At 45.5% G+C, this 26,995-nt stretch overlaps 1 long non-coding RNA gene and 1 pseudogene across 1 annotated transcript; one reads left to right on the top strand and one right to left on the bottom strand.

Annotated features, from left to right (window-relative positions):
• Positions 1-2,044: 2,044 nt before the first annotated feature.
• Positions 2,045-2,525, bottom strand: LOC122445199 (annotated as a pseudogene).
• A 10,387-nt stretch (positions 2,526-12,912) lies between these two features.
• Positions 12,913-14,371, top strand: LOC122445089. Its single transcript, XR_006270445.1, has 3 exons — positions 12,913-13,007; positions 13,525-13,656; positions 14,061-14,371. It is a non-coding gene; the product is annotated as an uncharacterized LOC122445089 (long non-coding RNA).
• The last annotated feature ends 12,624 nt before the right edge of the window (positions 14,372-26,995 follow it).

Here is a 26,995-nt window from a genome sequence, read left to right on the forward strand (position 1 = left end):
AGTGGAAACAGTAGCAGACTTTATTTTTGGGGGCTCCAAATCACTACAGATGGTGACTGCAGTCATGAAATTAAAAGACACTTACTCCTTGGAAGAAAAGTTATGGCTAACCTAGACAGCATACTAAAAAGCAGAGACATTACTTTGCCAACAAATGTCCGTCTAGTCAAAGGCTATGGTTTTTCCAATAGTCATCTATGGATGTGAGAGTTAAACTATAAAGAAAGCTGAGTGCCGAAGAATTGATGCTTTTGAACTGTGGTGTTGGAGAAGACTCTTGAGAGTCCCTTGGACTGCAAGGAGATCCAACCAGTCCATCCTAAAGGAAGTCAGTCCTGAATGTTCACTGAAGGACTGATGTTGAAGCTGAAACTCCAATACTTCGGCCACCTGATGCAAAGAGCTGACTCATTAGAAAAGACCCTGATGCTGGGAAAGATTGAAGGCGGGAGGAGAAGGGGGCGACAGAGGATGAGATGGTTGGAGGGCATTACCTACTCAATGGACATGAGTTTGAGTAAACTGCAGGAGTTGGTGATGGACAGGGAGGCTTGGCGTGCTGTGGTTCATGGGGTCACAAAGAGTCAGACATGACTGAGCGACTGAACTGAACTGAACTGAAGCTCTCCTAGACCTGCCCTCAAAATCTCATATTATCCTCCATGATTTCAATTTCTTTGTGTTATCCCCTGTGGTTTGTAATATTTCTCACACATTTTTCTTTCAGGCCACTAATTGAGTCTCAAATCTGTCTTTTCCCTTAAATCATTCATTTAAATGATTCTGTAAATAATTTTTGGTTAAAAAAGCATGATTTCTGTTACTGGGCAACTTCACTGGGCTCTTTTTGTTGCTGTTTTTGTTGTTGAAGTTGTCCTCTGTCTCCTCTGGTGGCTCTTTGGAAACCTGTTCTGGGTTTTCCTCTCCTTGTGGCCTCCATGTTCTTTTTTTTTTTTTTTAATTGGAGGTTAATTACTTTACAATATTGTAGTTTTTTTTGCCATACATAATTGACATGAATCAGTTATGGGTGTACATGTGTTCCCCATCCTGAAACCCCCTCCCACCTTCCTCCCCTTCCTAATTCTCAAGATCATCCCAGTGCACCAGCCCTGAGCACCCTGTCTCATGCATCAAACCTGGACAGAAGATCTATTTCACATATTGTAATATACATGTTTCAATGCTATTCTCTCAAATAATCCCACCTCTGCGTTCTTGAGTGTGTTGTTTCCTATCTTTCCCTGACCCCTGTGGCTCAATGGCTGAACAACAGACCGGGTTGTGTAAGAGCAAGCAGACAGGTCAGTCCCCTGCTGAGGCAGCAGGAGAGGCCTCTGCCCCGGGTCTCACAGGAACACCCTCGGCTCCCCTGCCCTATTCCTCCTTAGCTTTAGGGAGGGAGGTCAGAGAGTCTGGAACATGTGCAGCAGGCTGGGGTGATGCTTCCTTCAGAATCTCATCCTGGGCTCTTCAGAGGGAGTAAATCCCACATCAGCTATCCAGCCTTTTCCCTCCAGACACTTGCCTGCCTGCTGCTTCACTCAGAAGTGATGGGTGGGGTAGGAACTAACATCGTATGTCGGGAAAGGAGACACATTAAGCTTCTGTCATCCCAGAATCCCCTGTCTCTCCTCCTTAGTCTGTTTTTCTGATCTTTGTCTATTCCTTTGCCATAGCTGCAGAGTTTTAATTATCATGACATAAAGTAACATTTGCTCCTTGGTAAGGCATGTCTTCTTTTTTTCTCTTTTTCAAATTTTCCTTGGCTCTTCTTATGCATTTCATCTTCCTGATGAATATTAGAATCAGCTTATTGTTCCTTAGAACAGCTCCTTGTCTTTTTGGAAAGGATTGAGGTCAATTTACAGATAAATATGGACAGGTTGCACATCCCTCCAAATAACATTTTCCCACACAGGAGCAAGATAACTGTTTATTCAAGACCTCTTCTATGTCCTTTAGTAAAGTTTTATGGTATTTTATTTTATTTATTTATTTTTACATAGTGAAAACTTTTAGATTTGGAATTAGCCAACTGGACTCAGTTTAGATGATCCCAATTTTGTTGGCAACATCCAAAGCATCATAGTCAGGAGCCAGTCGAACATATGCCTTCTTCTCTCCATCAAGCCTGATCAGAGTATTGACCTTAGCCACATCAATGTCATAGAGCTTCTTCACAGCCTGTTTAATTTGGTGCTTGTTGGCCTTGACATCCACAATGAATACCAGTGTGTTGTTGTCTTCTGTATTCTTCATGGCTGACTCAGTGGTGAGGGGGAATTTGATGATGGCATAGTGGTCAAGTTTGTTTCTCCTGGGGCGCTCTTCCGAGGATATTTGGACTGCCTTCTGAGCCGCAGTGTTTTGGGCCACCGGAAGGTGGGTGACGTCCGAATCTTCTTTTTCTTGTGGCTGTGTACACCTTTCAACACTGCTTCCTTGGCCTTCAAAGCCTTTGCTTTGGCTTCAGCTTTAGGAGGGGCAGGGGCTTCCTTCTTCGCCTTCGGTGCCATCCTCATGAAAAGCTATTGTATTTTAAATGTATTTTTAAAAGTAGATTTTGTGCAATTCTTTTAAAGGGTATTACTAAATGTATTTGATAGCTTTCACTGCAACTGTACATTGAACATGTTTAGTTTTTTATTATCAGTTCAGTTCAGTTGCTCAGTCGTGTCCGACTCTTTGCAACCCCATGAACCGCAGCATGCCAAGCCTCCCTGTCCATCACCAACTCCCGCAGTTTACCCAAACTCATGTCCATTGAGTCGGTGATGCCATCCAACCGTCTCATCCTCTGTCGTCCCCTTCTCCTCCCGCCCCCTATCTTTCTCAGCATCAGGGTCTTTTCCAATGAATCAGCTCTTCACATCAGGTGGCCAAAGTATTGGAGTTTCAGCTTCAACATCAGTCCTTCCAATGAACACCCAGGACTGATCTCCTTTAGGATGGACTGGTTGGATCTCCTTGCAGTCCAAGGGACTCTTAAGAATCTTCTCCAACACCACAGTTCAAAAGCATCAATTCTTCAGTGCTCAGGTTTCTTTATAGTCCAACTCTCACATCCATACATGATCACTGGAGAAACCATAGCCTTGACTAGACGGACCTTTGTTGGCAAAGTACTGTCTCTTCTTTTTTATATAGAAAATACCAAATGTTGAAATAGATGGAATAGTATATGAATACTCCGATAACCATCACTCTCCTTAAACTTTTTTTTAAATTTTAAATTGTGGTAAAATACACATAACATAAAATTTACCATCTTAACCACTTGTACATTTAGTAGCAAGACCATTCACACTGTTCTACAACCAATCTCAAAAACTCTTTTCATCTTGCAAAACTGAAACTCTGTTCCCATTGAACAACAATTCTGCATTCCCCTTTCTGCCTTCAGCCCTTGGCAACCACTATTCTACTTTTCTTCTCTGTGAAATTGACTATCACAATGCCTCTTTTTTTTTTTTTTTCACAATGCCTCTTATAAGTGGAATTATATAGTACTTGTCCTTTGAAGTGAAGTGAAAGTTGCTCAGTCGTGTCCAACTCTTTGTGACCCCATGGACTGTACAGTCCATGAAATTCTTCAGGCCAGAATACTGAAGTGGGTAGCTGTTCTCTTTTCCAGAGGATCTGCCCAACCCAGGAATAGAACCCAGGTCTCCTGCATTGCAGGTGTATTCTTTACCATCTGAGTCATCACTCGTTATTTCACCTAGCATAGTGTCCTCAAAGTTCATACATGTTGCTGCCTGTGTCAGGATTGCTTTCCTTTCCAAAGCTGAATGATAGTCCATTGTAAGTATACAGCACATGTTGTTTATCCTCTGTTCATGGGCACTAGAGTTATTCCCACCTGTTGGCTCTTGTGAATAATGCCATTACCCAGCTTCAACAATAATCAACTTGGAGGCAATCCTATTTCATCTGTAACCCTACCACTCTCTCCATCCATATTACTTCCAAGCAAATCTGAACACGGTACTTTACAAATTGTATTTTCTATTTGGTTAAAGATCACTAACCAGGGAGAATCAGAGTCTGGAAATCAACACTATTTCATCCCAATTAGCTTGAATCTGTTTGACATAAAGATGAAATGCAGATGAGGTGGGAAAGTTGTCACAGAAACAGTAGGTGAGGAAGGAGAAGTAGGTCAGAGAGTGGTGGAGGCTGTCTGTATGGACATGAGCTTCTGCTCTCCCCTCCCTACTGTCACCTCCTTCCCTTCAAACCTCTGGTCCCCTTGTCCCAGAAGCAGGAAAGACTCCAAAGCTCAGAGGCCACTGCAACCAGCCTAACTCTAGGGACCCCAGTAAAGGCTCTACAGATCTCTGCCCACCTGCCTACAGTCAGGGCATTTTGCTTTGGCAGCGCTAGGGCTGAATTCAAGCTATGCCTTGAACTCACTGACACTGCCTTGGGAGCCAAGGTCTATTCCTGGAGAAGAGATTAGTGGAAATTCCTCAGGAAGAAATTGGCTGCCTGTGAATGCCAAGAGGCGTCACTAGATAAACTACTCAGAAACAAGAGTTCTGATGTTCATATCACTTTAAAATAACACTGAGCACCTGAGTGTGGCACAATTTAAGTAAATTAATTCGGCCTCTATTGAGCCATCCTCAAGAGCACACAGAGGCTCTCTGCTGGGACTCACCTGGGAGATGTGGTGGCCCCTTGCCGTTGTTCCCTTGGGAAATAAAAACTTGTGCCAAGGGAGCATGGTGGTAGTCATTCTGGAAGGGCCTGAATTTATCTTCCAAATGGTCTTGGAGAAAACAAACACAGTCATTCTCACCCTCCCTTAAAAGTCCCTTTCCTGATGGTCCCCAGTATTCTCTTTCTAATCCCATCAACATTATAAATATTCCCTTAACAATCCCTTGGACAGCTCAAACCTGGGCTAGATTTCATCCAAAGGAAATCACTGCAAGTAGAAAAACCTTTTGGCTTCTTCTCTCAGGCCAGTAGCCCTGTTTGTCCTCTTTTCTACTCTGCTGATCTGAGATTTCTCTCCATTCTCAAGAAGAGGATTAGAAAGTGTGGGTCAACCCCGAGTTTGCTATGAACATTGTCCAACAGGAGCTGAAGCACCTGGGGCCTGTTTGTAGCTCAGTCAGTAGGCATGTGCCCTGAGCTGGTGACATGAAGCTTCTCTTGAGTGTCACAGAGGCAGTATCCTGCAGTGCAGACTCAGAACATGCCTCCACCACTTCTCCAATGGGTTTTATCCCATCCTTCCAGTGTCTGTCTGATAAATATGGACTGACCACTTCTACTCCCTCAGCCTCTATTGATAAAATCAGGGGATTGAACTGAATGCTCCCAAAGGCCTCTTCTAGCTCTGAGTCCATGAAAAAAGTCACCTGCTCTGGAAATCAGATGGACCTCTATGGCTCTGGGCCCTAATTCCAGAGACCCTTAGAGGCCACCTGAGTCAAAGATGGAGCTGGGAGGGAAGTGGGAGCTCCAGATAGGGCTTCCCAAGGTAGAATTTGGGAGGTGCTTTGGCGTGTATTGAAAAGACTCTGCAGAGCCTGGAACAGCAATTAAGCCACTACAGCCTGGGTTAGAAAGACTTGTTCCTGACATTGCACAGTGCGTCTTGGAGCACTGCTCAGTTTAGGTAGCTGTGAACCTAAAGCCCAAAGTGGACTTGGGGCCATAACATCAAAGAATCCCTCTTCTTCCTGCATTAAGGCAACTGCAAAGATCATCCAGGACCCAGAATCAAAAAAGAATTCCAAGATTTAGAACCCAAAGAGGAGTCCCCCACAGGAATGTCCAGAAGAGGACAACAGAGGCTCCTCACATATTCTAAAGAGGGGTCCTCAATCTTTAACACACATTGGAATCCCCATTAGGGCTTGTTGAAACATAGCGTGCTGGCCCCACCCCCTAGACGCTGATTCTGTAGGTCAGGGGTGAGTGTTGAGAATTTGCAAGTCTAACAAGCTCCCAGAGGATGTTGCTTCTGCAGGTCTGGGGCCATCCTTTAAGAATGACTTCATTTAGAAGACTGGGAGATGTCCTAAGTGACTGGTGACAAGCTCAGCTAGCAGCTCTGCCCTTTACCAGACATGGGCAAGCTCTAAGGCCCCACCAAACCTGCTTCTTCATCTGTAGAATGGGAGTGATAGTAAGTGAGGAGTGGAGAGGAGATATACGTAAATACTTCAGAATAGTTCCTAGCACAAAGTGACTGCTCCATAAAAGTTAGCTGTCTGTGCCTTGCAACATGGTGGCTGATGAATACAAAGCCTCCAGCTGGTGGAAAGTGGTCACTAGTGCTTATCTTATATTTATATTATTTATTAGGCTTGTGCTCAGACACAAGCAAAATAAACCAACTGGAGTAGCTAGAACAGTTATTTCAGCTTTCCAGACTCTGTGGTAGAGACAGAAAGAAAAAGGAGGGACTTTCTCCCTCCTGTAAAAATTAACATGAAAAAGTATTAACATTTTTTTAAGTCCTTAAATAATAGGGACTTGCCCATGAAATTAAACTGACTGTGGTTTGTTTGATCAAAAAAGAGTGTCAAATTTGCCTTCAGACTTCCTCCATAAAGCTTTTTTTCCTAGAATCTCTCATTCTGAACACCTGGCCATTAGTAGGCCCTCAAAAGCCATTTGTTGACTGTTCAATGATCCTCCACTTTTGAGTACCTATTTGCTCTCCCTTCCTAGAGTGAATAAGCTCTTTTGGGTCAAAGCACTGGCACACAGTAGGAACTCAGGAAATATTTGTGGAATGGAATGGAATCAAGTTTATGTCAAATGAAGGCTGCCAAATTGGCAATTGGGCCCAAATTCACTTTGCGTATGTAAACTCTGGGTCACTACTGTATTATCTAGAGTAATGAATTCTTTTAAACCTCATAAACTTTTTTGTGTGTGAAGCCACAGTCTCCTCCTGGCACCAGAAACACATATCTTGTCTCCATGAGGTCACTACAGGGAGAGATTAACTCCAAGAGGCTCAGCAGGTTTAAATATCCCTGAGTGGGTGTGGCGTTACGCTGCCTGGCTGACTTTCAAGCCACCCTTTTCCCCCCTCTTGTTTCAGCAACAATGGCTGTGAATAGAACTCTTTTCTCCACTGCAAGGAATAAGGAAGAGTTTACAGATAGATGGACCAGATGTCTTTTTTGCAAACCTTTTTGTTTCCGAAGTTGTCTCTGACCTGAGAACGGTAAGGCACATGCAGGCCTCCTAATCACTGCTGATCAGAGGAGGAACTACATTTGGGAGGAGGTCCCCAGGGAGCCCTTCCTTTCCCTTCTTAGATCTTTGAGTCAAACCTAGTGGAAAATGTATTCTACTTTAATAATGAGAATAATGTCAGTTTTAGCTCAATTCAAAGGAAAAAAAATGCTAGAATTTTATAAACTGCAAATTTTTCTTCCATACATTTTTAAGCCTTTAATATCTGGTTTTGTGTTTTGACCACTGGTAAAATTCAGCAAATGGAATATTACCTGAAGCTTCACGGACATCACTGCAGGCCTTTGCTACCTGGACTGATTGGAGTGGCACTATTCCTCGATGTGCTCAGACGCCACCACCTGCTGCCTGGAAGGCAGGGAGGAGAGGTTGGCTTGACATGATGCTTAATTGCTTCCAAGTATTTCTATGTTCTGATCCATTCATAGAAAGGACACTCAGATGTGAAAAGAAACATCTCCATTTGACCAAAAGTTTTTCTTCCATGTGACAATGGACCAAGTGTGCAGCTTGGATTCTGACAGGCCTGGGTTCTATTAATAACTTTAGATCTTCCACTCCTAGTTGTATAATTCAGGCAAATTACTTAACCTTTCTGAGCCTTAGTTTCTCCACCTGTAAAATGGAAAGATGACTACTTACCTAGGTTTTTTTTGTAGGAATGACCAAGATAATAATCAGCAAGTGGCTGATAGTACTCCTGACCCAAGAGAAATGGTGGTTATTATACTCTGATTCATATATTGGTTGCTGGGTGGCTATTTTTTTGAGGCGGGGCAGGACTGGGGGGAGAGGAGTGGTGGGTGGTGACTTGGCCACAGGTGTGGCCCTGAACCTAGCCCTGAACCTTTCAAGTCTTTCAAGTTGTGGGGCTCTGCGTGGCTATACCTATTATATCCTTAGTAATTCTTTATCCATGCTTTAGCCCCAGCTCCACTCCCTCCCACTCACTTAGAGGAAGCAGAAACCTGTGGTTTTCCAGCTGGTGTTTTGTATAGACACTGGCTTCTAAAGGTCTTTCCTGCTACTAGGAAGTACCAAAGAATACCAAGAATGAGAATGCTGACTCTTGGGAGGGAGACACGGAGCTTCACAGATTTGCTGACACAGCATGTAATCGTCTCTCTGAGTCCCCCAGGGGGCGATGAGGTGAGCACCCATGGAGCCTGCTATGTATGCCCAAATGCCCTGGCGCCATGGACTGGCTTCACATGGCCAGAGGGCAGGCTTCACAAAACTGTTGTATTGACCTGACGTGTGGGCCTGGCTCAGTGTCCACCTTGCTCTGTTCTGTGGGGACCTTGGAAGGACCTTGGTCCTGCTGGAGGTGCTGTGTGGGCAGCTTTATTCAAAGATGAGAGAGAGACACATACTAGAGCTGATCAGAGAGAGGCTGAGAGACACCGAGGATCAAAGAGACAAAGACTGAATGGAAGGCACAGAGAGACAGACAAAGGATAGCAGAGGCATAGAGAGAGCAGAGAAACACAGTGAAACAGGGAGAAACTCACAGACACACACAGAGGGGTGGAGACAGATAGAACACTAGACAGAGAGCTACAGACAGAGAAAGAGACCCTCAGAGGGAGAGGAAGAGAAACACAGCTTCCAGGGAGATGAGGGAAGCTGGCATTGGGGGTTAGCAGGACCAGCTGGAGCTCCTGGGGAGTCTGTGTACTTTGCACCCAGGAGTCTTCATCTTGAAGTGGGTTCTTAGTTCTCAGCAGCCAGCTGAGTTCAGAGGGTATGTCATGTTCAGAGGGTACGCCGAAGTGGGCTGGGTGGACATACAGGGACAGCTGACCTTCAGCTGCGGTTTATAGTCACCAGCGCTTTACTCCATGGGCTGGGGCCACAGGCAATCTACTTGCTCAGGGCAGATTCTCCCCATGACTCCCCATGGGACCATGACATAGACTTGCTGCCAGGGCTGACTGAGATGAGGGGTGCTGAGTGGCCTCCTGCACCCCTGGGTGTCCAGCAGTCAGGAGCCTGCACCCTGCAGTGGCTGGCCCGACCCTGGGGCCCTGGCTGCTGGTACGGGCCTCTACGGTTATCTCAGGAATGAGGAGAACAATCAGTCTACTTCCTAAGCAAACCCCATCCCCTCTGGCATGCACATGCCCAGGTAGACATAAACACTTTCCAGTCTACTGGAGAAATGGCTCCTCTAAAGCAGAGAGAATTTAGTAATTGAAGTCAGTCACTGCAAAATTTCCCCCACTTCACAACAAAATGGGGCAACGTGCTTCACCTTAGAAATCTTGGCTGATTTTAGCATGGGACCACCTGGGGGGCCCCCCAGGGGTGGGGGCTCTAGGCAGGGGAGTCACCCTCAGACACCTAAGATGCTAAGAGATCATTTTGGGGCCATTCCCAGAGCCCCTCTCTTGCTCCTTCCCAGTTCTCACTCCCTGACCTGTCCCGTGTTCCCCTAACCCCTGCCTGTTCCTCTTTGTGCTCCGAGGACCACGGAGGCTACTCTTCCACCACTCTTGCTCTCCCAGCCTCATAGTGTTTGCCCACTCCTATTGTACAGACTCTTTGGGGGCTTGTCTTTGTCCTTGGGACCCTATTGTGTGTGAACAACTGTCTTGCTGACCAGACCCAAACCTCGATGGGATTATGAGGCCTTGTCCTGAGGCTCCAGGAGACATGCTACCATCTTCTTGTCAGAAAGGAAGGTGACACCCTTTGACCCTGGCTCCTCAAAGTAGAAGTTGCAATACAAACAAGTTCATCAGAGAAATCATACCTGTCTATGGACTAAGAAACTGGGCCCAGGCAAATGTGCAAGATAACTGCATTCCCGTGCCTGTTCTTAGGGCATATGAAGTAGCCAGTGTGGTCAGGTCACCAAGCTGGAGGCCTGTGTGGGACCTTGGTGTAGTGTCATAGCTGGGTCAAATGCACCCTGGGGACACAGGGACCAGCCAGAGAGCTGGCACAGCGTGTGGTTTTGTCACCAGGCTGGCTCGGAGCCCTCATCAATACAAGCAGTCTTACTTTCTGTTTCCATTGTACTTTAGTTGGCAAAGTACTTTCCTGCTCACTACCTGATTGCATTCTCCCCACAATTCCTAGGAGGTAGGCAATCCCCTTTTTGCCCCACAGATAAAAAAGTGGGGAGTGCAGAGGTGCAAAGCTTCTTCCAATGAATAATGTCCATGCCATGAACCAAACTGGATCTTCAGGATTCAAAAACCAGGGCACATTCCACTCTGGCCTCTGTTACGGTAAGACACTGTCCAGGCCCTGCCAGCATCCTGTCTTCTGTCCTTTATTTTTCACTGCAAAGGAAAAGCCAAAGTGGCAGGAGAAGGCTTGTTTGTCATTCCTCAGGGTGTTAGACAGTCCCAGACCCACGCAGAAAACTTCCAGCTTGAGGGCTCCTTTTGCAGCTGTCTGACTTGCAGTCCTCCCCCTGCCCCGATATTTTCAGGCGCCCTGCCCTGCATGTGGACCAGAAAAAGGCACAAATGTTTGGCTGCAAAATAAGCACAGGCCTCTGGCTCCAGGATGACACAAGGGGGCTGGGGAATGAGGAGATTTGTTGCATCTTGTTGCTAGTTACTGCTGAACTATAGGAAAGCTATTGCTCTGAGGTGTACATCTCAGATCCAGTCCTTTGCGGAAATCTCATTAATATTGGTGAGGGTTTCAGATGATTCTCTGGGAGTTTCTAATGACAATTTTCTTGTTTCCAAGAATTCTACTTACTTCTATTTTATTGCACTAATCAGAATTTCCCAGTATTAAAGAACAGTAACAATTGCAGAGATCTTTGTTCTTGATTTTATTAAGATTATGTCTAATCCTTTACAGTGAAGTATTATGTTGCTGCTGTCATGAGTTGCATGAGTTGCAATTGATTGTGTTGAGGAAGTAATTTTCTATTCCTAGTTTCAAAAAATAAAAGAGTTTTTAACAAGTCAGGAGTGAGTGTTAAATTTTCCCATAAAGATCTGTGTGTGTGCTTAGCTGCTCAGTCGTGTCCGACTCTCTGCAGCCCCTTGGACTGTAGCCTGCTAGGTACCTCTGTCCATGGGATTTCCCAGGCAAGAATATTGGAGTGGGTTGCCATGCCCTTCTCCAGAGGATCTTCCCAACCCAGGGATCAAACCCTCATCTCTTGAGTCTCCTGCATTGGCAGGCAGGTTCTTTACCACTAGTGCCACCTGGGAAGCCCGATAAAGATTTAGCAGATGCAAAATGCCTTAAGCCAAAGGACTGGATCAAGAAGAATGCCTGTTGGAGCGTGTCATGGTTGGCAGAGCAACCGAAGAGATCCGACAGTCTTTGCCAAGAAGACCTGGAGAGACAGGGCTCTGCTGCTTGTCACCTGAGACACTTAGGATGTCACTTCACCTCTCTGAGTCAATCACCTCATCTGTAAAAGGGGATAATAATAGTCTCCACCTGCTTGTTTTATAAAGCTGAAGCGAGGAGATATGTGTGAAGTACTGAGACGGCCTGTCTCCCAGATGCCCCAGATAATCTCTGCCTCCTGATACTGACACCATATGTCATCTCCTCCTGTGTAGCATTAGAAGTGGTCTGAGTGACCAGCAGAATACAGCAGAGGTGCTTGTGTGTCACATCTAAGCCAGGGTCATAAAAGAGCATTGAGATTTTCTGCTTGGTCACTCTCCTTCGGGGTCACTTGTTCTTGAGGGAGGTTCACGTGTTGTGAGAGGCCCACAGGATATGGAGGTGAAGCCTGTTGCCAACAACATGTGTGTAAGCCTTGTTAGGAGTAGATCCCACAGCCCAGTCAAGCCTTCAGAGACAGCAGCTCCAGCTGTCATGTTGATGGCAACCCAGAGACCCTGGGCCAGGACCACACAGCCAAATCACTCCCTGATTGCTAATCCTCAGAAACCATGTAACCCAGTAAATGCTCATTGTCTTAGGCTGCTGAGTTTGGCAATGTTTTGTTACACAGCAATAGAAAATTAATGCAAGTTCTTAGCCTATAGTCAGTGCGCAATTAAGGTTATCAGTTTCATTAGTATTAGTAGCAATGAGCATTCAAGTTACTAAAAAATAATCTGGTTGACCCTAACATTAAAAACCAATGTGAAAGTTTAGCAAAATCCTCCATTCTTCAAAAGATCTTTCTCATTAGTCAGGACTTATTCTAACCATGTCAGGATTTCTAATATGCACACCTGGATTCAATTATACAAAAAATTACATGAAAATGAAAGTTATATGAAAATTAGTTCACACTTTAGAGAAAGTAATTTTGCTGAGAAAGTCACTTTGTTGGTTTCCTCACATGTGAATTAAGGAGGCTGGAATAGATCTATGCTATCCAAAACAGTACCACCGGCCATGTGTGGCTATTTACATTTAATTAAATTTAAATAAAATTACTAGACTAGTTGTACTAGCCACGTTTCAAGTGCTCAATAGTCATATGAGGCTAGTAGCCTTTAGATTGGGTCCAGAGGGTGATGTGCAGCAGAGCAGAGCACAATCTGTGCAACTGTTCATGGAGGACTTGATGCTGATCTAGGTAAGCTATATACCATAAGCTACCAGGAAAAGCAGAATCAAAGTGGTGGGGGAGAAGTCAGGAACTGATGCTTAAGCTGGGTGAGGTCCAAGTGACTCTTGCCAGCCGATAACCAGGAAACCAGCCCAGGAGTCAGGAACCAAGAATAGGAACAGGACAAAGAATGGCACGTTACATGGACAATGGACAAAGGTTTGGCTGGAAGTATTGAGGGCTGCTTCTTAGGAGGTTTGACTTCCCGGTGCAGGAACATGTGAGTAAAGGGATAAAAGGGAATTTTTTGTTTGTTTTGTGGAGGAATGTCATTTTTTTCTTTTCTTCCTACCTACAAATCTATATGGCAATGAGAGAGAGAACCAGAACTAACAGTGGATGTTACAGGGGTCAAATTGGAGCAGAACAAAAAGAGGAGACAGTTAACACAGCCAGGGCTCACTCACAGTGAGAGGGGCCATCTGGGGCTGGAGAGCTCTAAGTCATTTCAAATGCTCAGACAGAGAAAGGCTGGGTGGCCTCTGTTAGGGAGGGTGTGTGTATGAGGAGGAGGGAGTGGGAAGTGATTTCTGCTGACTAGGGACTCTGAGGAGCTTCCAACTCTTACAGTGTATGAAGTGTCAAGTGCTGTACTTGCCAAGTACACCAGGATAGTCAGGGGTCTGTTTAACAGTTTGAGGACAGGGTTTGATCCAGAAGGTGTTTACAGCATTGTGTGTGGATACTTTTGGGCCTTTGGTAAGTTTAAGCAAAGATTTCCTTCTGCCTTTTCTCAGATCTCCAGCCTCATTGGGCAGCAAATGAGCCAGGAGTTCAGTGCAGTGAACTGGGAGGCTGAAAGTCACCTCCATGCTGGCACCTGGCCCACAGCATCAGGCTGGAAGTGTTCTCAGGTCCCACGACAGGAGGTAAGGCTGGAGAGGATTAGCTAGAGAAGCTGTTTGGCCACATCCCCGTCAGAGCCACAAGCCCATAAAACACATTTGTGTGGGTTCGCAAAAGGCACTCCCTGTTCCATGAGGACACATCACCCACAATCTTTTGATTTGACAAAAGGAAGAGTTCTCTCTTGTGCTGTGGTTAACATGCACCACTGTACCCTGAATCCCTATCTTCTCCCTCCTTTAAGCTGTGTCTCCTGTGTGTTATGAGCTCAGAACTGGATGTAGAAGAGTACTAGATCAATCAGTGAGGATGAGTGGGAAACTCAAGGAATAGTTCCATGTCAGAAATTAGCCATCTGGAAGACAAAGCCACATGAAGCTGAAGTCTAACATTAAGACTGATGCTGACTCTTCTGGTCCTTTTTCAGAGCCATAGGGCACAGGGGAGGCCGCAGATAGAGGGAGACTTTTCAGGAACACGTCTCCAGATGCCATCTTCCTTCATGTGTTCATTAAATGTACTTACTCTTTTACTTGCACTTAAAGACTTATGTGTTAAATAGTTTTTGATTTATGTATATGTATAATCTATGCCTTCAATATCTGTCCATAATTTCATTCTCTGTCTTGAATTCTAAGCTCCTAGAAAGTGCAGACTCTGCACTACATGAGTAATATTGCTTTGTAAAATGCTTGGCATGTTGCCACCTGGTACTTTGAGATGTTAACAATGGTAATAAAGTTCAAATCCTGTACTCTGGCATTCCAGAGTTTCTATCATCTGACCTTCCCCTGATCTACTCCCCTCCCCACCCTCATTGTTTGGTTTCAGTATCTGATACAACAGCCAAACTGGCCTATATTCCTTGGGCATCCCATCTCCAGGTCTCAACCCAAGCTATTTCCTTCATCGGCATACCCCTGTCCCCCTACTTCTATTCCCAAGTGTCCAAATCCAGCCCAACTCTAATACTGATCTTTATGATCCTGATTCCTTATGCAGGAGTGATTTTGCATCATTGCTCACCCATGATACTTCATGTCAACTTTTCCTGGATCTAATTACAAACTATCATGTATTATTGCTCTCTGCACTAATGACTGCTTCCTCTTGAGAATCTCGGATCCTTGAGGGCAGAGGCTGTGTCTTATCCATCGTCCCCTCTACAGGGCTAACTCTAGGGCTGGCCACTGGTTTTTATCTCTGTGACCTGGACAAATCCGGTCTCTACTCTGAGACTTGATTTACTCTTCAGTAAGCAAATTGGAGGAGATGATCTCTAGGGAGCTTATTATTCTGAGACTCTTAGTCCATAGGGCTCACTAAATGATGAGAAGGTTGTGAAGAGGTTTCTCCCACCCCCACCGCCAACAGAAGAGGGAGAGCTTTGGAGACTTGTTTACAGAGGCCTAAAAGTTCCTAGATTGCCAAGAAGTTGGAAATTCAAACTGGTTAGTTGCTTGTACCAGATTTCTCTCTTCCCATGAATGGGAATGACATTAAGTGACTCAGAGAGGAGTCGGCACAAAGATGAAATCTCTGTTCTTTGAAGTTGGTACTGGGGCCTCTCCTGCAGCTCCTATTCGTTCCTTCAAGAAGCAAAGGGTATCAAAAGTCCATGATATTCCCCATGTGGCAACTGGAGGTGCTGTGCTCACGGAAATCCAGCCTCTCCCATGGTGACAACCAGGCTACACATGTGGTGTCAGAGCCTCTCGTCAAAGGACCTGCCTGCATCAGCCGTGGAGACCCTGAACCAACACCTATTTTTGGCAATAATTATCTAGCCTTTCGTAACAGCCTGAGTACATGAGCAGATCTTTTAAAAATAGGCCAATATTGTCTCCCCAGATTCCTGGTGGTGACTCAGCACAGTAGTGTACAGTAGCTGATTCAGAGTGTGTAGGCACCAACGGCCTGTGGGTGAATCTTAGCAGCTGTTCAACTTCCCTACTAGAATCCATAGGGTCACAGCCACGGAGAGGACGTACGCACACCTCACGCCCCCAGTCTCCCGGAATGCCACTGTCACCACTAAGACATGGGCTTCTCTGCCATATAGACGTGGCCAACCATCCAGGCCAAGGGCATTTGGCAGCACAGCTCCAGGGCTGGGACAGGGTAGGGAAGGAGACATGCTGGGACTCAGCCAAATGGGGGCAGACGTCTACCTAGGGCTTGAGGGGAATGAGAAGGGTGTCCTTGGGGAGGAAGTAGGAGGGTACAGGGAACGTCCGCTGACAGAGGCTCAGCCAGGAGTCTGGGGCTTTGGGCCCAGGTGTGCTGCTGACTCACTGTGGGCTCTTAATCTCCTGCGGAGGGCAGGCCCAGCTCCTAGAAGCCTAGAAGGCTTAATGGTGTTTGTTCAGCTACAGAAATGGGGCCTGTGGGCTGGCATGTAGCCCTGCCTGGCCATGCACATGAGGGCAGGGGAGCAGGCTGGGGTGGGAGAGAGCAGTGAGGGGGAGGATGAGGTGTTTGGGAAGAGAGGCGTGAGCCTGTACTAGCCTGTGACAGGAGTGTTTACAGAGGGACTGACAGGGAGACAGAATGTGGGGGTGGGGTGGAAGTAGGGGAAAGTTGGGTAAACACACACCCAGGTTTAGGTAGAGGTGGGTTAAGCATTTTTCCGTTTTCATAGCTGAGTCAAAGACTTTAAGCTTCTCAATAAAATATATTAGTCCTGCTCAGAGGTTTAAGGATCCTGATAAGTTAAGGACATTAACTGAAATTCAAGACCCACTTCAGAGCTTTTGTTTCTTTTCTTTTGGCCCCTCTACCCCACCCCATTGAGGGCCCTAGTATTCACTTAATTTTCTTCTCTCATTGTGAAAATATAAGATGGAAAGGAAAATGCCCCCCACCTCTTCAGATGTTCCAACAATGCTGACAGGAGACCCAGACAGAGGCCCACGCCTCCCAATGTGCGTGCTTAGTCTCTCAGTCGTGTCTGACTCTTTGTGACCCCATGGACTGTAGCCCACCAAGCTCCTCTGTCCATGGGATTCTCCAGGCAAGAATACTGGAGTGGATACCCATCCCCTTCTCCAAGGGATCTTTCCAACCTAGGGATCAAACACAAGAAATCCAATCTCTTGCATCTTCTGCTTTGGCAGGCAGATTCTTTGCACCACCTGGGAAACCCATGACTCCCAAAACTCTAAGTGAAATGCTGAATCTTGGCACAAAAATGTAGAGATAATGTTGTTTTGAAATATTTTTAGAAGTATTTCTATAACCTGTACATCTTGTTGCTCTAGAGCCTCCCAGTCCCTAGAGCAGGGAGTGTCGATGCCTCAGGGAAAGGCAGTCTCTGCCTTAGTTGAGGATTCACTGTCAAATCAGATTTTCCTGAGTCCCAAGAATAATAATAGGCTTGGAAGTCCAGTGCTAGGAAGAGGATTTTCTAAAGGCCTGGATGACTGATCTGGTCGTGGAATTTGATCTGTCCCTCCAAGGAGGAAAGAGGAAAGGGGGGGAGGCAGCCCATACTTCTATTTCTAACAGATCTTAGGAAAAGGGTGACAGAGGGGTTCAGATAGCTTTGTTTCTCCATCTCCTTACCCCAGGTTCCAGTCCATGTTTGCTAAGTTGAGGAGAACACTTTGTCCTCCTTTCAGCCTGCAGGGACAACCACACGCATTCCCTGCACCAACATCGGGTATCTGTGGCCACTTCAAAGGAGATGAGCACAGCATGGGAATCTCTGTGGCTTCTAGAGACTGATAGAAACTTTGCTGAAAGTCTGACTGGGGAGCAGGAGTGGGGGTGCTTGGCACTGTAGCCAAGATCAGACTGCCTTTGTAGGTCTGCCTGAAAGTCCAGCAAGGCCTGGTAGGATCCAAGTCCTGAAGGAGCCAAGTATCACAGAGACAACTGAGCCCTGGCCAAACGGAAGCAGACATCAGCAGAGTATCCATCCCTTACCTGCAGCTCACGTGAGCCCTCGGATCAGCAATCTGAACCAATGGCTGCTCAACAGACTCAGCTCCAATGAGTGAGTCCAGGGTCCACACCCAAAAGTTCTGATTTAATTTAGTTTGTGGTAAAGCATTGGTGTTTTTTGTTTTTTTGTTTTAAAAGCAGCCTGGAAAGCTTTTGCACAGCAAAGGAAACCATAAACAAAATGAAAAGACAACCTACAGAATGGGAGAAAATATTTGCAAATAATGAGACTGACAAGGCATTAATTTCCAAAATATACAAACAATACATACAGCTCAACATTGAAAACAAAAACAACCCAATCAAACAATAGGTAGAAGACCTAAATAGACATTTCTCCAAAGAAGACATACAAATGGCCAACAGGCACATGAAAAATGTTCAACATTGCTAATTATTAGAGAAATGCAAATCAAAACTACAATGAGATATCACCTCAATGTGGTCAGAATGGCCATCATCAAAAAGTCTACAAATAATGAATTCTGAAGAGGGTATGTAAAAAGGGGAACCCTCCTATACTGTTGGTGTAAATTGGTGTGGCCACTGTGAACAGTATAGAGGTATCTTAAAAAACTAAAAATATAGTTACTCTATGATCAAGCAGTATCACTATTAGGCATATTTCCAGAGGAAACTAATTTGAAAAGATGCACCCAGCACAGTGTTCAAAAGCATCACTATTTACAACAGCCAAGACATGGAAGCAAACTAAATGTCCATCAATAGATGAATGGATAAATAAGTTGTGGTATATATATATATATTATATATATATATATATATATATATATACACACACACACACACACATATATACACACACACACACACACATGTATATATATCATAAAAAGAATGAAACAGTGCCATTTGGAGCAACATGGATGGATCTAGAGATTATTATATTAAGTGAAGTAAGCCAGACAAAGACAAATATATGATATTGTTTACATGTAGAATCTGGTGGGTGGGGAAAGATAGAAATAAACTTGTTTACAAAACAGAAATAGATTCATAGCATAGAAAACAAACTATGGTTACTAAAGGGGGGAGTGGCAGGGAAAGATAAATTAGGAGTTTGGAATTAACATATACATACTACTAGATATAAAACATATAAACAACAAGGATCTACTATACAGCATGGGAAACTATACTCAACACTCAAGTGTTTTGTAATAATCTATAAGGGAAAAGAATCTTTAAAAGAAAAAAATATATATATGTGTGTGTGTGTGTGTTCAGTCACTAAGTCATTTCTGACTCTTTACAGCCCCAAGGACTGTAGCCTGCCAAGCTCCTCTGTCCATGGGGTTTCCCAAGCAAATATACTGGAGTGGGTTGCTATTTCCTTCTCCAGGGGATCTTCCCAACCCAGGGATTGAACCTGCCTCTTTATCACTGAGCCACCAGGTAAGACCATATATGTGTGTGTATGTGTATGTGCATATATGTGTGTGAGTGTATATGTGTATATATATATACATGCGTGTATGTGTGTGTGTGTATATATATGAAATTGAATCACTGTGCTATATACCTGAAACTAACACATTGTAAACGAACTGTACCCTAATAAAAATAAAAGCATCCTGGGCTTGTGACCAGGGAAGTAAACTGTTTCCTTCAGGATTAGAACTATCCTCTACACCTAGGTTAGGAGTAGGGTGAGGCAAGTGAAGCACCAAGGATGTACAATTTAAAGAGATGCTCATTGCCAAGGCCGTGTAAGTGCAGGGTAGGCGCCTGAGAGTATCTTCTTCCATGTGTTTCCCAGGCGCTACCCTACCTCACCTAGACCTGCTCCACCTCCTATTCAGGTAAGCTCTTTCCCTGGTCTGATTTGAAGAGGTTATTCAGGCCATAAGTCTCTCCCCTTCAGAAGGCACAGGAAAATTGCAGATGAAAATGTCATGGGGCCAAGAGACCTCTGGGGAATGGGCTGGGGAAGATAGTGGGCAGAAAACCAAAGAATGGACAGACTAAATCATTACCTAAAAGCTTTGCCAGTTTCTGGGATGAGAATGACCCGACATGACCACTGGCTGCAAGATACAGCTTAGTCATTTCCACCAGGCCTCTGAAGCCAGGACATTTTGGTTTAACTCACTATGGGGGAGGGTGGACAAGACCCAGGATTCTGCAGAAAGGGATTCAAGTTACACAGACCAAAGTATGTTCATGTTCTGTTACGGTCACAGAGACAAAGTGGGTGTGCCTGCCTCCAGCAGCGTGTGGGAGAGCTCCAGGGAACCTGCCTGGCTCTTGGTTGCTCATCATTTGTCTCACCCAGAAATCTGTCCCCGTGGCAATGACTCAGAAATCGGCACAGTGGAAGGCAGACTTCTGAGGAGCATTTGGAACTGATTAGTTGGTTAGTGTGAGCTCAGGGCTCTAGTGAATGGCCCAGCACTGTGTGAAACCTCGGGCTTTACACGCTGGGACAAATGCCTTCTTTGTCAGTAATAAGTGACCTTTGTTTCCCTCTGCCCTGCCTCCCCACCTCCCTGCCTCATCCTGGCCTCAGCCCAGATCCCGGGTGATCCAGAAGCAAACCTGACCTGGCCTTGACGATGGAGTTGGGCACCCTGAGCCTCTGTACAGGGGGGATGGGTGTCATTCTGTGTTTTAACCTGAAGCTGTTCTTACAATGGGTAGGGACAAGCGCCCTGGGCTTTAGGAGCAGAGCTGTGTTCTGACCCATGTTTGAGCACCATTTAAAACCCGGTTTAGTTATCTCCTTTTTCTCAGTTTTGACAGTAGGGGAGAGATATCAAAGTCACCAGAGGCAGAGTAAGGAAGCCAGAGACTGACTCCCCCATCACACCGCTGACTCCTAATTGCCACCCAGGGCCCTTACAGCAGTCTCTGGCCCCAGGTCACAAACCTTCAATCCTGAACCAGTTTCCTTTAGAATGAGAGTTTGAAGTCTGACTTCCTTCAGATCTGCGGGCTCCGCCAGATCTGCAAGTAGAGGGGATCTGCCTGCTCTCAGGACTCTGGAGATGGTTCACACGGTAAGGAGCCACTGAGGCTTCCTAATGAACTAGGCCACTTCTTTCTTTCTCAATCTTGATTTCTGCTGAGAGAAGCAGCATCAATGACCCATAAAACTTAAGAGCTTTTCCCTTACCTATTTGCTAGGATCTATTAATCTCTTCTGATCGCCAGCAGCTAACCCATCTGCAAGACACCTGGGCTTGATTTAATTAATGTGCAAAGCAAAAGAACATGAGGCAGGTAAAAATGTGTAGTTGGCAATAGTGTCTTAAGATTTTCTTTGTTGGTTCCCCACTCCTCCTCCTTCCAGGCAATGGGAGGGGATAAGAAGGAGCTAAAGGCAAATATAATTTAATTCCATCTTGAGTAATTACTCCGGAAAGTCCTCTAAAAAATTGCTGGCTGTTTAATACAGCAATTTGAACTCATATTTGGGAACATCATCAAACTGTAAATGCTTTGATCTTTTTTATGCTTCTGTACATAAGGAAAACCAAGTACACCTAATTCCTATGCCGTGTTGTCATAAGCATTAGAAACTCTTGGCACACGGCCACGGGTAGGAGGCTCGAGAGGGGCTGGCTTTGTCGGAAAAGGAAATAGCTGGTTGCCTTGAAGTGAACATCACAAGAGAAGCCAAGAGGCTGGCGCTCTGTGAGGCCAGTGGCTCACGAGATGACACTGGACAGGATGTGCCCCTTCCTGACCACCACTTTCTAGTCTTAAAATAAACGATAATGTCAGATGATTTCTAAATTTCAAAGTCCTCCCTTCCCCAACCACCTAAGCTCTTCCATTCTTTGCTTCCAGGAAACACATTCCTTTCTCACACCACAAACCCAGAGGTAAGGAAGGTTAAGCAAGGGCAAAGGTAACTAGGTCCAGAAACTTGCTATGCAGGCTTGATTATCAAAATGTTTAAGGAAAAGATAACCAGTTGTGGATTATGAGACTTCTTTGAACAGTGAAATACCTCGGATGTGGTGCAGAGCCTGTAGCCAAAGAAGAGAAAAAAAAATTAACTGGCCTCCGGGAGGGTTTGTGGGGTGCCTGTGACCTCAGCCTTAATCAGCATCTCATGCTTTCCTGCCTACAACACTAGAAAACCACATGGGTTTTAGGTGATTACTCAAACCAATGCCATTGCCTTCCATCCTATTGCATGCTCCTCTTCTATGAAGGAAGAAAAGCAGAACTGGGGCAACAGGGGCAGAGATGTAGTCATTCATACCTTCACTCAGGCATTTATTCAACAGATCCTCAGTTCAGTTCAGTTCAGTTCAGTTGCTCAGTCGTGTCCGACTCTTTGCGACCCCGTGAATCGCAGCATGCCAGACTTCCCTGTCCATCACAAACTCCCGGAGTTCACGCAAACTCATGTCCATCGAGTCGGTGATGCCATCCAGCCATCTCATTCTCTGTCGTTCCCTTCTCCTCCTGCCCCCAATCCCTCCCAGCATCAGGGACTTTTCCAGTGAGTCAACTCTTTGCATGAGGTGGCCAAAGTATTGGAGTTTCAGCTTCAGCATCAGTCCTTCCAATGAACACCAAGGACTGATCTCCTTTAGGATGGACTGGTTGGATCTCCTTGCAGTCCAAGGGACTCTCAAGAGTCTTCTCCAACACCACAGTTCAAAAGCATCAATTTTTCAGCGCTCAGCTTTCTTCACAGTCCAACTCTCACATCCATACATGACCATTGGAAAAACCACAGCCTTGACTAGACGGACCTTTGTTGGCAAAGTAATGTCTCTGCTTTTTAATATGCTATCTAGGTTGGTCATAACTTTCCTTCCAAGGAGTAAGCTAATTCCCTGTAATACATGAGGCCCTAGGGACGAGGTAGGAAATGAATGAAGCCAACACAGAGGCTGTCAGTTGTTCTTTGAGCACCTACGTTCATATCCTTGGCAATTTCAGATTATGTAGTAGATCTGTAACAAGAGGAAGTCATTCACAAGGAGACTTATCTTCTACTTCTTAATGAGCCTGGATGGTCACAAGTCCTTAACTAAGAATGCCTACCTCTGTCTGGAAGGCAGCTGTGCTAACCACTATATCACCAATGCTTCTCCCAACTCTGTCAAGTTCCTATTCCTCCTTCAAGGCCTGATTCCATGCCACCTCCCCTAGAAAGGCTCTCCTGGTGTCCCTAGGCAGATGTGATCTCTTTGTCTTCGATGATCCATGGCATTTGGTTGGTCCCACTCAGTCAGTTATCTTATATCCAAACTTGCGCTATTTTTGATTCTCTATGTGTCTTATTTTCCTTTAAACTGGTAGATTCTCAAGGGCAGGGACTTCTGAGACACAGGAAGGACAGACTTTGTTGGAGTGGTAAATATTCTGATTGTGAGATTTTATTAGAGTCTTGAAAATCTTACCATTAAGGGAAACTGAGTAATGGGCACACCAGATCTGTCTTGTATCTTATAACAGCATGTGTGCATGCATGCTCAGTCGCTCCAGTCATGTCTGACTCTGAGACCCTATGGGCTATAGCCCGAGGGTAGGCTCCTCTGTCCATGGGATTCTCCAGGCAAGAATACTGGAGTGGGTTACCATGCCCTCCTCCAGGGGATCTTCCCAACCCAGGATTGAACTGGCGTCTCCTGTGTCTCCTACATTGGTAGGCAAATTCTTTACAACTAGTGCCTCCTAGGAAGCCCTATAACAGCATATGCATCTACACTTATGTCCAAATAAAAATTGTAATTAAAAATAAAGCACTGGAAAAATTCTGAAAGAGATGGGAATACCAGACCACCTGGCCTGCCTCTTGAGAAACTTGTATGCAAGTCAGGAAGCAACAGTTAGAACTGGACATGGAACAACAGATTGGTTCCAAATAGGAAAAGGAGTATGTCAAGGCTGTATATTGTCACCCTGCTTATTTAACTTATATGCAGGGTACATCATGAGAAACGCTGGGCTGGAAGAAGCACAAGCTGGAATAAAGATTGCCAGGAGAAATACCAATAACCTCAGATATGCAGATGACACCACCCTTATGGCAGAAAGTGAAGAAGATCTAAAGAGCCTCTTGATGCAAGTGAAAGAAGAGAGTGAAAAAGTTGGCTTAAAGCTCAACATTCAGAAAACTAAGATCATGCCATCCGGTCCCATCACTTCATGGCAAATAGATGGGGTAACAGTGGAAACGGTGGCTGACTTTATTTTTCTGGGCTCCAAAATCACTGCAGATGGTGATTGCAGCCATGAAATTAAAAGACGCTTACTCCTTGGAAGGAAAGTTATGACCAACCTAGACAGCATATTAAAAAGCAGAGACATTACTTTGCCAACAAAGGTCCATCTAGTCAAGGTTATGGTTTTTCCAATGGTCATGTATGGATGTGAGATTTGGACTGTGAAGAAAGCTGAGCACCGAAGAATTGATGCTTTTGAACTGTGGTGTTGGAGAAGACTCTTGAGAGTCCCTTGGACTGCAAGGAGATCCAACCAGTCCATCCTAAAGGAGATCAGTCCTTGGTGTTCATTGGAAGGACTGATGCTGAAGCTGAAACTCCAATACTTTGGCCACCTGACACGAAGAGTTGACTCATTGGAAAAGACCCTGATGCTGGGAAAGATTGAGGGCAGGAGGAGAAGGGGTTGACAGAAGATGAGATGATTGGATGGCATCACCGACTCAATGGACATGGGTTCGGGTGGAATCCGGGAGTTGGTAATGGACAGGGAGGCCTGGCGTGCTGCCATTCATGGGGTCGCAAGGAGTCGGACACGACTGAGAGACTGAACTGAACTGAACACAGAATCATAAGACCTCAAAGATGGAAGAAACTCAAGAGGTCCCCTAGTCCTGCCTTTACCCAAGAAAAGAATTCCTGCCACAGCAGCCCACATACAGGTCTATCAGCCTTTCAAACTACAGCAATGGAAAATTCACTATTTCATGGAGAAGAGCATTTCATTTTCAGAAAATTCCAGAGCTATTCTGAAACTAACAGGCCAGGCTATATCTTCCCCTTGGAGCTCACACAGAGGAAGTTGCTTTCTTATCCCCATGACAACCCTTCAGGGATGTGAAGCTGGTTGTTATGTTCACCTGAGCCTCCTCTAGGCTGCAGGGTTTCTGTTCTCTTAACTTACCTCCATGTTTTGAGTTCTCATACCATTCTGGAAACTTTTCTCTGATTGTACCTCATATGTTACTCTGATCTGAAACAGGATTAACAGCCTCCTTTGTTCTGGATACCCCATTGGCTCCAAAGCAATTAAAGACTACATGAGCATCCCTATGCTAACTGCATGCCATTGGCTCATATTAAATGTAGAGTCCACAATAACCCCTTAATTTTTCTGTTACACCAGCTACAGTCATACTCCCTATCACCAACATTGGCAATTTTGTTTTGTTTTGACTCAAAAGTAGAACTTTACATTTCTCTATACCTGGCTACTGTTCAGTTGACAACTTGAAGGGGGTCTGAGTCTTGGGTGGGATGTGGATATCTGGGAGTGAGAGGATATGTGCACTTGACATGCTGCCACAGGTTGGTCTGCTTGCTGCAGCAGTGTGCCCAGAGATGTCTGAGTACTTCCAGCGTTGGCAATCTGGGGTATTGCTCATTATTGTTGGATGGCAAGATAGGTTTATTTTTATAACACGTATTTACTGCAGAACAGCCTAGCAGAACCTCCTGGGTTTCACAACTCTTCCGGCTCTGTTACGTATGAGGAATGAAGCCAGCCATCCTCATTCCCCATCCCCATAGAGATACCAACTGGGAACCAGAACATCAAGTTAAGGCTCAGTGTCAAGCATCTGTGCCTGCAGCTCAGGGAGACAGGGAGGACGCCTCTATGGGGCATTAGAGGGCAGAGCTGTCTCATCCCTAACAAAATGAGAAGAGAAGGCAAGGCTTCCAGGCACTTTAGTGCAAGGTGGGACAGAGCACCTGCTTATGTAAATTCAGCGAGGTCCAATTCTTCCGGGGAGATACAGAGGCAGTCTAGAGCCCAGTGCCCCAAAGTGTCAGTGTATCCTGCATTCTCTTCCTTCACCTGTCTTGGCATTGAACGTTGCTGCAGTGGCCACTGAGAAGCCAGGGGAAGCAAGTCCCCATCTCTCCCCTGTTCAGACACCTTTGGTGGCTCCTGCTATCTTGGATTCCATCTCTGCCACTTTCCTCACACAATTGACATGTCTTCTTCATGTGTCCTTCCTCTCCATCTATTGTCAGATAGATGGGTCGCCACTGAAATGCACACTTACATGAAGACTTCCTTAGTTCCTCCAAGTATTGTAATCTCACTCTGCTCTGTGCTTTTCTCTTCTCAGTGTCCAAGAGGACACAGTCCTGGCAGGGTTCACAGAAGAGCTGCTGTGCTTGATAGACTGTGCCAGACTGACCTTAGATGGGCCCTATCTTGTCTTATTTCCATCTAGACTGTGCCTGTGGCAAAGACTGCTTGTTGTCCTCCAATACCCACTCTTCCCTTCTTCCATGGCACTCTTCCCTTCTTCCATTTTAGCAGAGCACATGGTCACCCAGAATAAAGACAACAATCCTCAGTCTTCTTTGTAGCTAGTCATTGCCATGTGACCAAGTTCTGGTCAATGGGATGGGAGTCCAAAGGTTGAGCAATCTTTCAACCTTTAAAGAGAAGGATTCTCTCCACTCCCGCCCAACACACACACCATGGCTCCATCACCCTTTCCCTTAGTTGGAATGTGAATGTGGTGGTGAGTCATATTGGACCATGCAAATGAGAACAACAAATGAGAGGTGATTGTTGGAGCAAGAAAAGAAGCCTGTACCTCTGATGATTCCCTGAGAAGAACCATTTTATTATTTCAGACTTTACTTGAGAAATACACTTCTGTCTTGTTTAAACCATTGTTGCTCTGGGTCTCTGTCCCATGCTGCTAAACCTGACTCCTAACTAATGCTTCCCAGATGGCTCAGTGGTAGAGAATTCACCTGCCAATGCAGGAAATGCAAGAGACACGGGTTCAATCCCTGGGTCTGGAGGATTCCCCGGAGAAGATGGCTACTCACTCCAGTATTTTTGCCTGGAAATCCTGTGGACAGAGGAGCCTGGCAGGTTACAGTCCAGGGGGTTGCAGAGTCAGACACGACTGAGTGACTGAGCGCACAGAGTCCCACTCCACTTAATTCTTGGCTTCCTGTTCTGCTTCTGCCCTCTCACTGCCTCTTTGACTCCCTGCCAGCTTTTGGCTTGTCCCTCCCCACTTGGCCTAACCTGACCTCTCAAGGTAGCTTTGGATCCTTTCTCTGGCATCTGTCCTGACAGGCAACACAGGGGAAAGTGTGGTTAAGGCCAAGCTGGAGTTTTTAGATTCTGTTTGCTCTCTGGTTCTAGCCTCAGCTATGTGGGTGTCAGACACCAGGCACTTAGCGCCTCCTAAGCCCCTACCTTTTCCAC

This window comes from Cervus canadensis, chromosome 7 (assembly GCF_019320065.1).
Source record: "Cervus canadensis isolate Bull #8, Minnesota chromosome 7, ASM1932006v1, whole genome shotgun sequence".
Lineage (NCBI taxonomy): Eukaryota > Metazoa > Chordata > Mammalia > Artiodactyla > Cervidae > Cervus > Cervus canadensis.